This window comes from Anomaloglossus baeobatrachus, unplaced genomic scaffold (genome assembly GCF_048569485.1).
Source record: "Anomaloglossus baeobatrachus isolate aAnoBae1 unplaced genomic scaffold, aAnoBae1.hap1 Scaffold_4702, whole genome shotgun sequence".
NCBI classification, from domain to species: domain Eukaryota; kingdom Metazoa; phylum Chordata; class Amphibia; order Anura; family Aromobatidae; genus Anomaloglossus; species Anomaloglossus baeobatrachus.
The window spans coordinates 16,525-30,221 of NW_027444046.1; the positions used below are offsets into that span (position 1 = coordinate 16,525).

Consider the following 13,697-nt stretch of genomic DNA (forward strand, 5'->3'; position numbering starts at 1 on the left):
ACCAGAATTGGTTTGGGCCTCGAGTGGCACCCTGGCCTATGCCGGACACATCTTAGGGAGAGAGAGCGAGAGGGAGACAAACCCACGCCTACACAAGACATTTTGTCACCCAAGCCAACCCTTGAAAAGGCTGCTTTGCAGAGCCAAAACAAGAAGAATGGTGCGTTTTGCAGCCGCCGCCCACTGCAATGAATCTGAATAACTCCTCCTTTAGGGCGCAAGCAACTCCCCTCCCCCTTGCAGTCTTTCCAATTCACGATACAAAAAGACGGACAGGACAGGTTGCCTGACTTTCCGTCACTGCCACCCTTTGCCATCCTTACCCGTAGAAAGCCCTTTCATCATCCCCAAACCCTAATCTTTTCCCTTTCCTTCCCAGCCCCCAAACCCTGCCCTCTGTACCTTTCTCACCACCCGCTTCCCTTCTCCTGTCATCCCCCTACCACCCGGGAAAAAAAGAGATTGCCCCCTCCTTCCACTAGCCCACCCTCCCACCCAAAGAACAACTTCTTCTGCGCAGCTTGTTTTCTAGGCAGCAGCGCTATTGTGATGTCATCGGGGGGCATTGTGACAAGCCGCCAGTGTTCCGTCTCTTCATGTTGTGCACAGTTCAAACGGAAAATACATCAACAGGCAGACTACAGAAAAGCTTACTATCAAAGGTTAGAGGGGGGCTTTCTCAGAGGGCTTTTTACAGTTTTTCTATTCCCAATTAGCCGTTTAAGTGTACTTATTGAAAGTAGTAATTCTTTCATAGGCCGCCCTTTCTTAGTATTTGACGTTCCTTATATTGCGGTATGAGGCTTCGCAGTAGGTTGCAAACATTCATCACCCATGACTTTCCCCAATTGAGCTCAGAAGCTCAATGTCTATCATGACCTCTCTTTTAGAATGTCCAAGAGCAAGCAAACTATTCCTCCAGGAGAGGGCGCCAACAGACTACTAAAGAGATCATCATTACTCAAAGAAAACCCCAAAAACCAATGCATGATAGGAATAAACAGGTAACTTTCTTTGGAGTGGAAGCGGAGAGATCGCACCAGATGCCAATTCTAGATGTTATCACACCTGTGGTCACTGCAGCAGCAGGTGAATCCACTTTGTCCAAAAGGGATCTATTCCATTCAATTGCAAATGATCTAGATAAGACAGAGAACTGCAGCACGGGGACATAGCCGAGTTGGTCAGGTTGAGTGGTGATGAGTTTGCTATTTGGATGAATAAAGAAAGTCAAAAGTGTGAAAGATAAAAAACAAAAGGAGGAAGTGTGAAAAGTGAATGGGCCAAATTGAGGTGCATATGAAGACGTATGCTTTCTTCCAATTCATTAAATCGGGCTAATATGAATCAGGTGAATTGAGTTCTGCTTTTGGAAACTGGGTTAAGAAGGGGTGCACCGTTCCTGGAGGTACTGCAATACCAGGTCAATGCGTGGAGTGGACAGAGCAAGCTCTTTTTCCATCTCCCTGTTCTAAAAATCCATTTAATATATGGTCCCCAGATAGGGGACGTATCAGATATTAAACTGATAAGAACAGATACTACACTTGATCTTAGCCAAAAGGCCGAGAAGCGATAACCAGAATTGGTTTGGGCCTCGAGTGGCACCCTGGCCTATGCCGGACACATCTTAGGGAGAGAGAGCGAGAGGGAGACAAACCCACGCCTACACAAGACATTTTGTCACCCAAGCCAACCCTTGAAAAGGCTGCTTTGCAGAGCCAAAACAAGAAGAATGGTGCGTTTTGCAGCCGCCGCCCACTGCAATGAATCTGAATAACTCCTCCTTTAGGGCGCAAGCAACTCCCCTCCCCCTTGCAGTCTTTCCAATTCACGATACAAAAAGACGGACAGGACAGGTTGCCTGACTTTCCGTCACTGCCACCCTTTGCCATCCTTACCCGTAGAAAGCCCTTTCATCATCCCCAAACCCTAATCTTTTCCCTTTCCTTCCCAGCCCCCAAACCCTGCCCTCTGTACCTTTCTCACCACCCGCTTCCCTTCTCCTGTCATCCCCCTACCACCCGGGAAAAAAAGAGATTGCCCCCTCCTTCCACTAGCCCACCCTCCCACCCAAAGAACAACTTCTTCTGCGCAGCTTGTTTTCTAGGCAGCAGCGCTATTGTGATGTCATCGGGGGGCATTGTGACAAGCCGCCAGTGTTCCGTCTCTTCATGTTGTGCACAGTTCAAACGGAAAATACATCAACAGGCAGACTACAGAAAAGCTTACTATCAAAGGTTAGAGGGGGGCTTTCTCAGAGGGCTTTTTACAGTTTTTCTATTCCCAATTAGCCGTTTAAGTGTACTTATTGAAAGTAGTAATTCTTTCATAGGCCGCCCTTTCTTAGTATTTGACGTTCCTTATATTGCGGTATGAGGCTTCGCAGTAGGTTGCAAACATTCATCACCCATGACTTTCCCCAATTGAGCTCAGAAGCTCAATGTCTATCATGACCTCTCTTTTAGAATGTCCAAGAGCAAGCAAACTATTCCTCCAGGAGAGGGCGCCAACAGACTACTAAAGAGATCATCATTACTCAAAGAAAACCCCAAAAACCAATGCATGATAGGAATAAACAGGTAACTTTCTTTGGAGTGGAAGCGGAGAGATCGCACCAGATGCCAATTCTAGATGTTATCACACCTGTGGTCACTGCAGCAGCAGGTGAATCCACTTTGTCCAAAAGGGATCTATTCCATTCAATTGCAAATGATCTAGATAAGACAGAGAACTGCAGCACGGGGACATAGCCGAGTTGGTCAGGTTGAGTGGTGATGAGTTTGCTATTTGGATGAATAAAGAAAGTCAAAAGTGTGAAAGATAAAAAACAAAAGGAGGAAGTGTGAAAAGTGAATGGGCCAAATTGAGGTGCATATGAAGACGTATGCTTTCTTCCAATTCATTAAATCGGGCTAATATGAATCAGGTGAATTGAGTTCTGCTTTTGGAAACTGGGTTAAGAAGGGGTGCACCGTTCCTGGAGGTACTGCAATACCAGGTCAATGCGTGGAGTGGACAGAGCAAGCTCTTTTTCCATCTCCCTGTTCTAAAAATCCATTTAATATATGGTCCCCAGATAGGGGACGTATCAGATATTAAACTGATAAGAACAGATACTACACTTGATCTTAGCCAAAAGGCCGAGAAGCGATAACCAGAATTGGTTTGGGCCTCGAGTGGCACCCTGGCCTATGCCGGACACATCTTAGGGAGAGAGAGCGAGAGGGAGACAAACCCACGCCTACACAAGACATTTTGTCACCCAAGCCAACCCTTGAAAAGGCTGCTTTGCAGAGCCAAAACAAGAAGAATGGTGCGTTTTGCAGCCGCCGCCCACTGCAATGAATCTGAATAACTCCTCCTTTAGGGCGCAAGCAACTCCCCTCCCCCTTGCAGTCTTTCCAATTCACGATACAAAAAGACGGACAGGACAGGTTGCCTGACTTTCCGTCACTGCCACCCTTTGCCATCCTTACCCGTAGAAAGCCCTTTCATCATCCCCAAACCCTAATCTTTTCCCTTTCCTTCCCAGCCCCCAAACCCTGCCCTCTGTACCTTTCTCACCACCCGCTTCCCTTCTCCTGTCATCCCCCTACCACCCGGGAAAAAAAGAGATTGCCCCCTCCTTCCACTAGCCCACCCTCCCACCCAAAGAACAACTTCTTCTGCGCAGCTTGTTTTCTAGGCAGCAGCGCTATTGTGATGTCATCGGGGGGCATTGTGACAAGCCGCCAGTGTTCCGTCTCTTCATGTTGTGCACAGTTCAAACGGAAAATACATCAACAGGCAGACTACAGAAAAGCTTACTATCAAAGGTTAGAGGGGGGCTTTCTCAGAGGGCTTTTTACAGTTTTTCTATTCCCAATTAGCCGTTTAAGTGTACTTATTGAAAGTAGTAATTCTTTCATAGGCCGCCCTTTCTTAGTATTTGACGTTCCTTATATTGCGGTATGAGGCTTCGCAGTAGGTTGCAAACATTCATCACCCATGACTTTCCCCAATTGAGCTCAGAAGCTCAATGTCTATCATGACCTCTCTTTTAGAATGTCCAAGAGCAAGCAAACTATTCCTCCAGGAGAGGGCGCCAACAGACTACTAAAGAGATCATCATTACTCAAAGAAAACCCCAAAAACCAATGCATGATAGGAATAAACAGGTAACTTTCTTTGGAGTGGAAGCGGAGAGATCGCACCAGATGCCAATTCTAGATGTTATCACACCTGTGGTCACTGCAGCAGCAGGTGAATCCACTTTGTCCAAAAGGGATCTATTCCATTCAATTGCAAATGATCTAGATAAGACAGAGAACTGCAGCACGGGGACATAGCCGAGTTGGTCAGGTTGAGTGGTGATGAGTTTGCTATTTGGATGAATAAAGAAAGTCAAAAGTGTGAAAGATAAAAAACAAAAGGAGGAAGTGTGAAAAGTGAATGGGCCAAATTGAGGTGCATATGAAGACGTATGCTTTCTTCCAATTCATTAAATCGGGCTAATATGAATCAGGTGAATTGAGTTCTGCTTTTGGAAACTGGGTTAAGAAGGGGTGCACCGTTCCTGGAGGTACTGCAATACCAGGTCAATGCGTGGAGTGGACAGAGCAAGCTCTTTTTCCATCTCCCTGTTCTAAAAATCCATTTAATATATGGTCCCCAGATAGGGGACGTATCAGATATTAAACTGATAAGAACAGATACTACACTTGATCTTAGCCAAAAGGCCGAGAAGCGATAACCAGAATTGGTTTGGGCCTCGAGTGGCACCCTGGCCTATGCCGGACACATCTTAGGGAGAGAGAGCGAGAGGGAGACAAACCCACGCCTACACAAGACATTTTGTCACCCAAGCCAACCCTTGAAAAGGCTGCTTTGCAGAGCCAAAACAAGAAGAATGGTGCGTTTTGCAGCCGCCGCCCACTGCAATGAATCTGAATAACTCCTCCTTTAGGGCGCAAGCAACTCCCCTCCCCCTTGCAGTCTTTCCAATTCACGATACAAAAAGACGGACAGGACAGGTTGCCTGACTTTCCGTCACTGCCACCCTTTGCCATCCTTACCCGTAGAAAGCCCTTTCATCATCCCCAAACCCTAATCTTTTCCCTTTCCTTCCCAGCCCCCAAACCCTGCCCTCTGTACCTTTCTCACCACCCGCTTCCCTTCTCCTGTCATCCCCCTACCACCCGGGAAAAAAAGAGATTGCCCCCTCCTTCCACTAGCCCACCCTCCCACCCAAAGAACAACTTCTTCTGCGCAGCTTGTTTTCTAGGCAGCAGCGCTATTGTGATGTCATCGGGGGGCATTGTGACAAGCCGCCAGTGTTCCGTCTCTTCATGTTGTGCACAGTTCAAACGGAAAATACATCAACAGGCAGACTACAGAAAAGCTTACTATCAAAGGTTAGAGGGGGGCTTTCTCAGAGGGCTTTTTACAGTTTTTCTATTCCCAATTAGCCGTTTAAGTGTACTTATTGAAAGTAGTAATTCTTTCATAGGCCGCCCTTTCTTAGTATTTGACGTTCCTTATATTGCGGTATGAGGCTTCGCAGTAGGTTGCAAACATTCATCACCCATGACTTTCCCCAATTGAGCTCAGAAGCTCAATGTCTATCATGACCTCTCTTTTAGAATGTCCAAGAGCAAGCAAACTATTCCTCCAGGAGAGGGCGCCAACAGACTACTAAAGAGATCATCATTACTCAAAGAAAACCCCAAAAACCAATGCATGATAGGAATAAACAGGTAACTTTCTTTGGAGTGGAAGCGGAGAGATCGCACCAGATGCCAATTCTAGATGTTATCACACCTGTGGTCACTGCAGCAGCAGGTGAATCCACTTTGTCCAAAAGGGATCTATTCCATTCAATTGCAAATGATCTAGATAAGACAGAGAACTGCAGCACGGGGACATAGCCGAGTTGGTCAGGTTGAGTGGTGATGAGTTTGCTATTTGGATGAATAAAGAAAGTCAAAAGTGTGAAAGATAAAAAACAAAAGGAGGAAGTGTGAAAAGTGAATGGGCCAAATTGAGGTGCATATGAAGACGTATGCTTTCTTCCAATTCATTAAATCGGGCTAATATGAATCAGGTGAATTGAGTTCTGCTTTTGGAAACTGGGTTAAGAAGGGGTGCACCGTTCCTGGAGGTACTGCAATACCAGGTCAATGCGTGGAGTGGACAGAGCAAGCTCTTTTTCCATCTCCCTGTTCTAAAAATCCATTTAATATATGGTCCCCAGATAGGGGACGTATCAGATATTAAACTGATAAGAACAGATACTACACTTGATCTTAGCCAAAAGGCCGAGAAGCGATAACCAGAATTGGTTTGGGCCTCGAGTGGCACCCTGGCCTATGCCGGACACATCTTAGGGAGAGAGAGCGAGAGGGAGACAAACCCACGCCTACACAAGACATTTTGTCACCCAAGCCAACCCTTGAAAAGGCTGCTTTGCAGAGCCAAAACAAGAAGAATGGTGCGTTTTGCAGCCGCCGCCCACTGCAATGAATCTGAATAACTCCTCCTTTAGGGCGCAAGCAACTCCCCTCCCCCTTGCAGTCTTTCCAATTCACGATACAAAAAGACGGACAGGACAGGTTGCCTGACTTTCCGTCACTGCCACCCTTTGCCATCCTTACCCGTAGAAAGCCCTTTCATCATCCCCAAACCCTAATCTTTTCCCTTTCCTTCCCAGCCCCCAAACCCTGCCCTCTGTACCTTTCTCACCACCCGCTTCCCTTCTCCTGTCATCCCCCTACCACCCGGGAAAAAAAGAGATTGCCCCCTCCTTCCACTAGCCCACCCTCCCACCCAAAGAACAACTTCTTCTGCGCAGCTTGTTTTCTAGGCAGCAGCGCTATTGTGATGTCATCGGGGGGCATTGTGACAAGCCGCCAGTGTTCCGTCTCTTCATGTTGTGCACAGTTCAAACGGAAAATACATCAACAGGCAGACTACAGAAAAGCTTACTATCAAAGGTTAGAGGGGGGCTTTCTCAGAGGGCTTTTTACAGTTTTTCTATTCCCAATTAGCCGTTTAAGTGTACTTATTGAAAGTAGTAATTCTTTCATAGGCCGCCCTTTCTTAGTATTTGACGTTCCTTATATTGCGGTATGAGGCTTCGCAGTAGGTTGCAAACATTCATCACCCATGACTTTCCCCAATTGAGCTCAGAAGCTCAATGTCTATCATGACCTCTCTTTTAGAATGTCCAAGAGCAAGCAAACTATTCCTCCAGGAGAGGGCGCCAACAGACTACTAAAGAGATCATCATTACTCAAAGAAAACCCCAAAAACCAATGCATGATAGGAATAAACAGGTAACTTTCTTTGGAGTGGAAGCGGAGAGATCGCACCAGATGCCAATTTCTAGATGTTATCACACCTGTGGTCACTGCAGCAGCAGGTGAATCCACTTTGTCCAAAAGGGATCTATTCCATTCAATTGCAAATGATCTAGATAAGACAGAGAACTGCAGCACGGGGACATAGCCGAGTTGGTCAGGTTGAGTGGTGATGAGTTTGCTATTTGGATGAATAAAGAAAGTCAAAAGTGTGAAAGATAAAAAACAAAAGGAGGAAGTGTGAAAAGTGAATGGGCCAAATTGAGGTGCATATGAAGACGTATGCTTTCTTCCAATTCATTAAATCGGGCTAATATGAATCAGGTGAATTGAGTTCTGCTTTTGGAAACTGGGTTAAGAAGGGGTGCACCGTTCCTGGAGGTACTGCAATACCAGGTCAATGCGTGGAGTGGACAGAGCAAGCTCTTTTTCCATCTCCCTGTTCTAAAAATCCATTTAATATATGGTCCCCAGATAGGGGACGTATCAGATATTAAACTGATAAGAACAGATACTACACTTGATCTTAGCCAAAAGGCCGAGAAGCGATAACCAGAATTGGTTTGGGCCTCGAGTGGCACCCTGGCCTATGCCGGACACATCTTAGGGAGAGAGAGCGAGAGGGAGACAAACCCACGCCTACACAAGACATTTTGTCACCCAAGCCAACCCTTGAAAAGGCTGCTTTGCAGAGCCAAAACAAGAAGAATGGTGCGTTTTGCAGCCGCCGCCCACTGCAATGAATCTGAATAACTCCTCCTTTAGGGCGCAAGCAACTCCCCTCCCCCTTGCAGTCTTTCCAATTCACGATACAAAAAGACGGACAGGACAGGTTGCCTGACTTTCCGTCACTGCCACCCTTTGCCATCCTTACCCGTAGAAAGCCCTTTCATCATCCCCAAACCCTAATCTTTTCCCTTTCCTTCCCAGCCCCCAAACCCTGCCCTCTGTACCTTTCTCACCACCCGCTTCCCTTCTCCTGTCATCCCCCTACCACCCGGGAAAAAAAGAGATTGCCCCCTCCTTCCACTAGCCCACCCTCCCACCCAAAGAACAACTTCTTCTGCGCAGCTTGTTTTCTAGGCAGCAGCGCTATTGTGATGTCATCGGGGGGCATTGTGACAAGCCGCCAGTGTTCCGTCTCTTCATGTTGTGCACAGTTCAAACGGAAAATACATCAACAGGCAGACTACAGAAAAGCTTACTATCAAAGGTTAGAGGGGGGCTTTCTCAGAGGGCTTTTTACAGTTTTTCTATTCCCAATTAGCCGTTTAAGTGTACTTATTGAAAGTAGTAATTCTTTCATAGGCCGCCCTTTCTTAGTATTTGACGTTCCTTATATTGCGGTATGAGGCTTCGCAGTAGGTTGCAAACATTCATCACCCATGACTTTCCCCAATTGAGCTCAGAAGCTCAATGTCTATCATGACCTCTCTTTTAGAATGTCCAAGAGCAAGCAAACTATTCCTCCAGGAGAGGGCGCCAACAGACTACTAAAGAGATCATCATTACTCAAAGAAAACCCCAAAAACCAATGCATGATAGGAATAAACAGGTAACTTTCTTTGGAGTGGAAGCGGAGAGATCGCACCAGATGCCAATTCTAGATGTTATCACACCTGTGGTCACTGCAGCAGCAGGTGAATCCACTTTGTCCAAAAGGGATCTATTCCATTCAATTGCAAATGATCTAGATAAGACAGAGAACTGCAGCACGGGGACATAGCCGAGTTGGTCAGGTTGAGTGGTGATGAGTTTGCTATTTGGATGAATAAAGAAAGTCAAAAGTGTGAAAGATAAAAAACAAAAGGAGGAAGTGTGAAAAGTGAATGGGCCAAATTGAGGTGCATATGAAGACGTATGCTTTCTTCCAATTCATTAAATCGGGCTAATATGAATCAGGTGAATTGAGTTCTGCTTTTGGAAACTGGGTTAAGAAGGGGTGCACCGTTCCTGGAGGTACTGCAATACCAGGTCAATGCGTGGAGTGGACAGAGCAAGCTCTTTTTCCATCTCCCTGTTCTAAAAATCCATTTAATATATGGTCCCCAGATAGGGGACGTATCAGATATTAAACTGATAAGAACAGATACTACACTTGATCTTAGCCAAAAGGCCGAGAAGCGATAACCAGAATTGGTTTGGGCCTCGAGTGGCACCCTGGCCTATGCCGGACACATCTTAGGGAGAGAGAGCGAGAGGGAGACAAACCCACGCCTACACAAGACATTTTGTCACCCAAGCCAACCCTTGAAAAGGCTGCTTTGCAGAGCCAAAACAAGAAGAATGGTGCGTTTTGCAGCCGCCGCCCACTGCAATGAATCTGAATAACTCCTCCTTTAGGGCGCAAGCAACTCCCCTCCCCCTTGCAGTCTTTCCAATTCACGATACAAAAAGACGGACAGGACAGGTTGCCTGACTTTCCGTCACTGCCACCCTTTGCCATCCTTACCCGTAGAAAGCCCTTTCATCATCCCCAAACCCTAATCTTTTCCCTTTCCTTCCCAGCCCCCAAACCCTGCCCTCTGTACCTTTCTCACCACCCGCTTCCCTTCTCCTGTCATCCCCCTACCACCCGGGAAAAAAAGAGATTGCCCCCTCCTTCCACTAGCCCACCCTCCCACCCAAAGAACAACTTCTTCTGCGCAGCTTGTTTTCTAGGCAGCAGCGCTATTGTGATGTCATCGGGGGGCATTGTGACAAGCCGCCAGTGTTCCGTCTCTTCATGTTGTGCACAGTTCAAACGGAAAATACATCAACAGGCAGACTACAGAAAAGCTTACTATCAAAGGTTAGAGGGGGGCTTTCTCAGAGGGCTTTTTACAGTTTTTCTATTCCCAATTAGCCGTTTAAGTGTACTTATTGAAAGTAGTAATTCTTTCATAGGCCGCCCTTTCTTAGTATTTGACGTTCCTTATATTGCGGTATGAGGCTTCGCAGTAGGTTGCAAACATTCATCACCCATGACTTTCCCCAATTGAGCTCAGAAGCTCAATGTCTATCATGACCTCTCTTTTAGAATGTCCAAGAGCAAGCAAACTATTCCTCCAGGAGAGGGCGCCAACAGACTACTAAAGAGATCATCATTACTCAAAGAAAACCCCAAAAACCAATGCATGATAGGAATAAACAGGTAACTTTCTTTGGAGTGGAAGCGGAGAGATCGCACCAGATGCCAATTCTAGATGTTATCACACCTGTGGTCACTGCAGCAGCAGGTGAATCCACTTTGTCCAAAAGGGATCTATTCCATTCAATTGCAAATGATCTAGATAAGACAGAGAACTGCAGCACGGGGACATAGCCGAGTTGGTCAGGTTGAGTGGTGATGAGTTTGCTATTTGGATGAATAAAGAAAGTCAAAAGTGTGAAAGATAAAAAACAAAAGGAGGAAGTGTGAAAAGTGAATGGGCCAAATTGAGGTGCATATGAAGACGTATGCTTTCTTCCAATTCATTAAATCGGGCTAATATGAATCAGGTGAATTGAGTTCTGCTTTTGGAAACTGGGTTAAGAAGGGGTGCACCGTTCCTGGAGGTACTGCAATACCAGGTCAATGCGTGGAGTGGACAGAGCAAGCTCTTTTTCCATCTCCCTGTTCTAAAAATCCATTTAATATATGGTCCCCAGATAGGGGACGTATCAGATATTAAACTGATAAGAACAGATACTACACTTGATCTTAGCCAAAAGGCCGAGAAGCGATAACCAGAATTGGTTTGGGCCTCGAGTGGCACCCTGGCCTATGCCGGACACATCTTAGGGAGAGAGAGCGAGAGGGAGACAAACCCACGCCTACACAAGACATTTTGTCACCCAAGCCAACCCTTGAAAAGGCTGCTTTGCAGAGCCAAAACAAGAAGAATGGTGCGTTTTGCAGCCGCCGCCCACTGCAATGAATCTGAATAACTCCTCCTTTAGGGCGCAAGCAACTCCCCTCCCCCTTGCAGTCTTTCCAATTCACGATACAAAAAGACGGACAGGACAGGTTGCCTGACTTTCCGTCACTGCCACCCTTTGCCATCCTTACCCGTAGAAAGCCCTTTCATCATCCCCAAACCCTAATCTTTTCCCTTTCCTTCCCAGCCCCCAAACCCTGCCCTCTGTACCTTTCTCACCACCCGCTTCCCTTCTCCTGTCATCCCCCTACCACCCGGGAAAAAAAGAGATTGCCCCCTCCTTCCACTAGCCCACCCTCCCACCCAAAGAACAACTTCTTCTGCGCAGCTTGTTTTCTAGGCAGCAGCGCTATTGTGATGTCATCGGGGGGCATTGTGACAAGCCGCCAGTGTTCCGTCTCTTCATGTTGTGCACAGTTCAAACGGAAAATACATCAACAGGCAGACTACAGAAAAGCTTACTATCAAAGGTTAGAGGGGGGCTTTCTCAGAGGGCTTTTTACAGTTTTTCTATTCCCAATTAGCCGTTTAAGTGTACTTATTGAAAGTAGTAATTCTTTCATAGGCCGCCCTTTCTTAGTATTTGACGTTCCTTATATTGCGGTATGAGGCTTCGCAGTAGGTTGCAAACATTCATCACCCATGACTTTCCCCAATTGAGCTCAGAAGCTCAATGTCTATCATGACCTCTCTTTTAGAATGTCCAAGAGCAAGCAAACTATTCCTCCAGGAGAGGGCGCCAACAGACTACTAAAGAGATCATCATTACTCAAAGAAAACCCCAAAAACCAATGCATGATAGGAATAAACAGGTAACTTTCTTTGGAGTGGAAGCGGAGAGATCGCACCAGATGCCAATTCTAGATGTTATCACACCTGTGGTCACTGCAGCAGCAGGTGAATCCACTTTGTCCAAAAGGGATCTATTCCATTCAATTGCAAATGATCTAGATAAGACAGAGAACTGCAGCACGGGGACATAGCCGAGTTGGTCAGGTTGAGTGGTGATGAGTTTGCTATTTGGATGAATAAAGAAAGTCAAAAGTGTGAAAGATAAAAAACAAAAGGAGGAAGTGTGAAAAGTGAATGGGCCAAATTGAGGTGCATATGAAGACGTATGCTTTCTTCCAATTCATTAAATCGGGCTAATATGAATCAGGTGAATTGAGTTCTGCTTTTGGAAACTGGGTTAAGAAGGGGTGCACCGTTCCTGGAGGTACTGCAATACCAGGTCAATGCGTGGAGTGGACAGAGCAAGCTCTTTTTCCATCTCCCTGTTCTAAAAATCCATTTAATATATGGTCCCCAGATAGGGGACGTATCAGATATTAAACTGATAAGAACAGATACTACACTTGATCTTAGCCAAAAGGCCGAGAAGCGATAACCAGAATTGGTTTGGGCCTCGAGTGGCACCCTGGCCTATGCCGGACACATCTTAGGGAGAGAGAGCGAGAGGGAGACAAACCCACGCCTACACAAGACATTTTGTCACCCAAGCCAACCCTTGAAAAGGCTGCTTTGCAGAGCCAAAACAAGAAGAATGGTGCGTTTTGCAGCCGCCGCCCACTGCAATGAATCTGAATAACTCCTCCTTTAGGGCGCAAGCAACTCCCCTCCCCCTTGCAGTCTTTCCAATTCACGATACAAAAAGACGGACAGGACAGGTTGCCTGACTTTCCGTCACTGCCACCCTTTGCCATCCTTACCCGTAGAAAGCCCTTTCATCATCCCCAAACCCTAATCTTTTCCCTTTCCTTCCCAGCCCCCAAACCCTGCCCTCTGTACCTTTCTCACCACCCGCTTCCCTTCTCCTGTCATCCCCCTACCACCCGGGAAAAAAAGAGATTGCCCCCTCCTTCCACTAGCCCACCCTCCCACCCAAAGAACAACTTCTTCTGCGCAGCTTGTTTTCTAGGCAGCAGCGCTATTGTGATGTCATCGGGGGGCATTGTGACAAGCCGCCAGTGTTCCGTCTCTTCATGTTGTGCACAGTTCAAACGGAAAATACATCAACAGGCAGACTACAGAAAAGCTTACTATCAAAGGTTAGAGGGGGGCTTTCTCAGAGGGCTTTTTACAGTTTTTCTATTCCCAATTAGCCGTTTAAGTGTACTTATTGAAAGTAGTAATTCTTTCATAGGCCGCCCTTTCTTAGTATTTGACGTTCCTTATATTGCGGTATGAGGCTTCGCAGTAGGTTGCAAACATTCATCACCCATGACTTTCCCCAATTGAGCTCAGAAGCTCAATGTCTATCATGACCTCTCTTTTAGAATGTCCAAGAGCAAGCAAACTATTCCTCCAGGAGAGGGCGCCAACAGACTACTAAAGAGATCATCATTACTCAAAGAAAACCCCAAAAACCAATGCATGATAGGAATAAACAGGTAACTTTCTTTGGAGTGGAAGCGGAGAGATCGCACCAGATGCCAATTCTAGATGTTATCACACCTGT

At 46.4% G+C, this 13,697-nt stretch overlaps 8 non-coding genes across 8 annotated transcripts; all 8 read right to left on the reverse strand.

The window, feature by feature from the left end:
- Positions 1 to 1,386: 1,386 nt before the first annotated feature.
- On the reverse strand, positions 1,387 to 1,577 carry LOC142281317 (U2 spliceosomal RNA). Its single transcript, XR_012743430.1, has one exon. It is a non-coding gene; the product is annotated as a U2 spliceosomal RNA (small nuclear RNA).
- Positions 1,578 to 2,964: 1,387 nt separating this feature from the next.
- On the reverse strand, positions 2,965 to 3,155 carry LOC142281318 (U2 spliceosomal RNA). The gene has a single exon (XR_012743431.1). It is a non-coding gene; the product is annotated as a U2 spliceosomal RNA (small nuclear RNA).
- A 1,387-nt stretch (positions 3,156 to 4,542) lies between these two features.
- On the reverse strand, positions 4,543 to 4,733 carry LOC142281319 (U2 spliceosomal RNA). The gene has a single exon (XR_012743432.1). It is a non-coding gene; the product is annotated as a U2 spliceosomal RNA (small nuclear RNA).
- A 1,387-nt stretch (positions 4,734 to 6,120) lies between these two features.
- LOC142281320 (U2 spliceosomal RNA) lies at positions 6,121 to 6,311 on the reverse strand. The gene has a single exon (XR_012743433.1). It is a non-coding gene; the product is annotated as a U2 spliceosomal RNA (small nuclear RNA).
- A 1,388-nt stretch (positions 6,312 to 7,699) lies between these two features.
- LOC142281323 (U2 spliceosomal RNA) lies at positions 7,700 to 7,890 on the reverse strand. The gene has a single exon (XR_012743435.1). It is a non-coding gene; the product is annotated as a U2 spliceosomal RNA (small nuclear RNA).
- Positions 7,891 to 9,277: 1,387 nt separating this feature from the next.
- Positions 9,278 to 9,468, reverse strand: LOC142281324 (U2 spliceosomal RNA). Its single transcript, XR_012743436.1, has one exon. It is a non-coding gene; the product is annotated as a U2 spliceosomal RNA (small nuclear RNA).
- A 1,387-nt stretch (positions 9,469 to 10,855) lies between these two features.
- Positions 10,856 to 11,046, reverse strand: LOC142281325 (U2 spliceosomal RNA). The gene has a single exon (XR_012743437.1). It is a non-coding gene; the product is annotated as a U2 spliceosomal RNA (small nuclear RNA).
- Positions 11,047 to 12,433: 1,387 nt separating this feature from the next.
- On the reverse strand, positions 12,434 to 12,624 carry LOC142281326 (U2 spliceosomal RNA). The gene has a single exon (XR_012743438.1). It is a non-coding gene; the product is annotated as a U2 spliceosomal RNA (small nuclear RNA).
- Between the last annotated feature and the right edge of the window lie 1,073 nt (positions 12,625 to 13,697).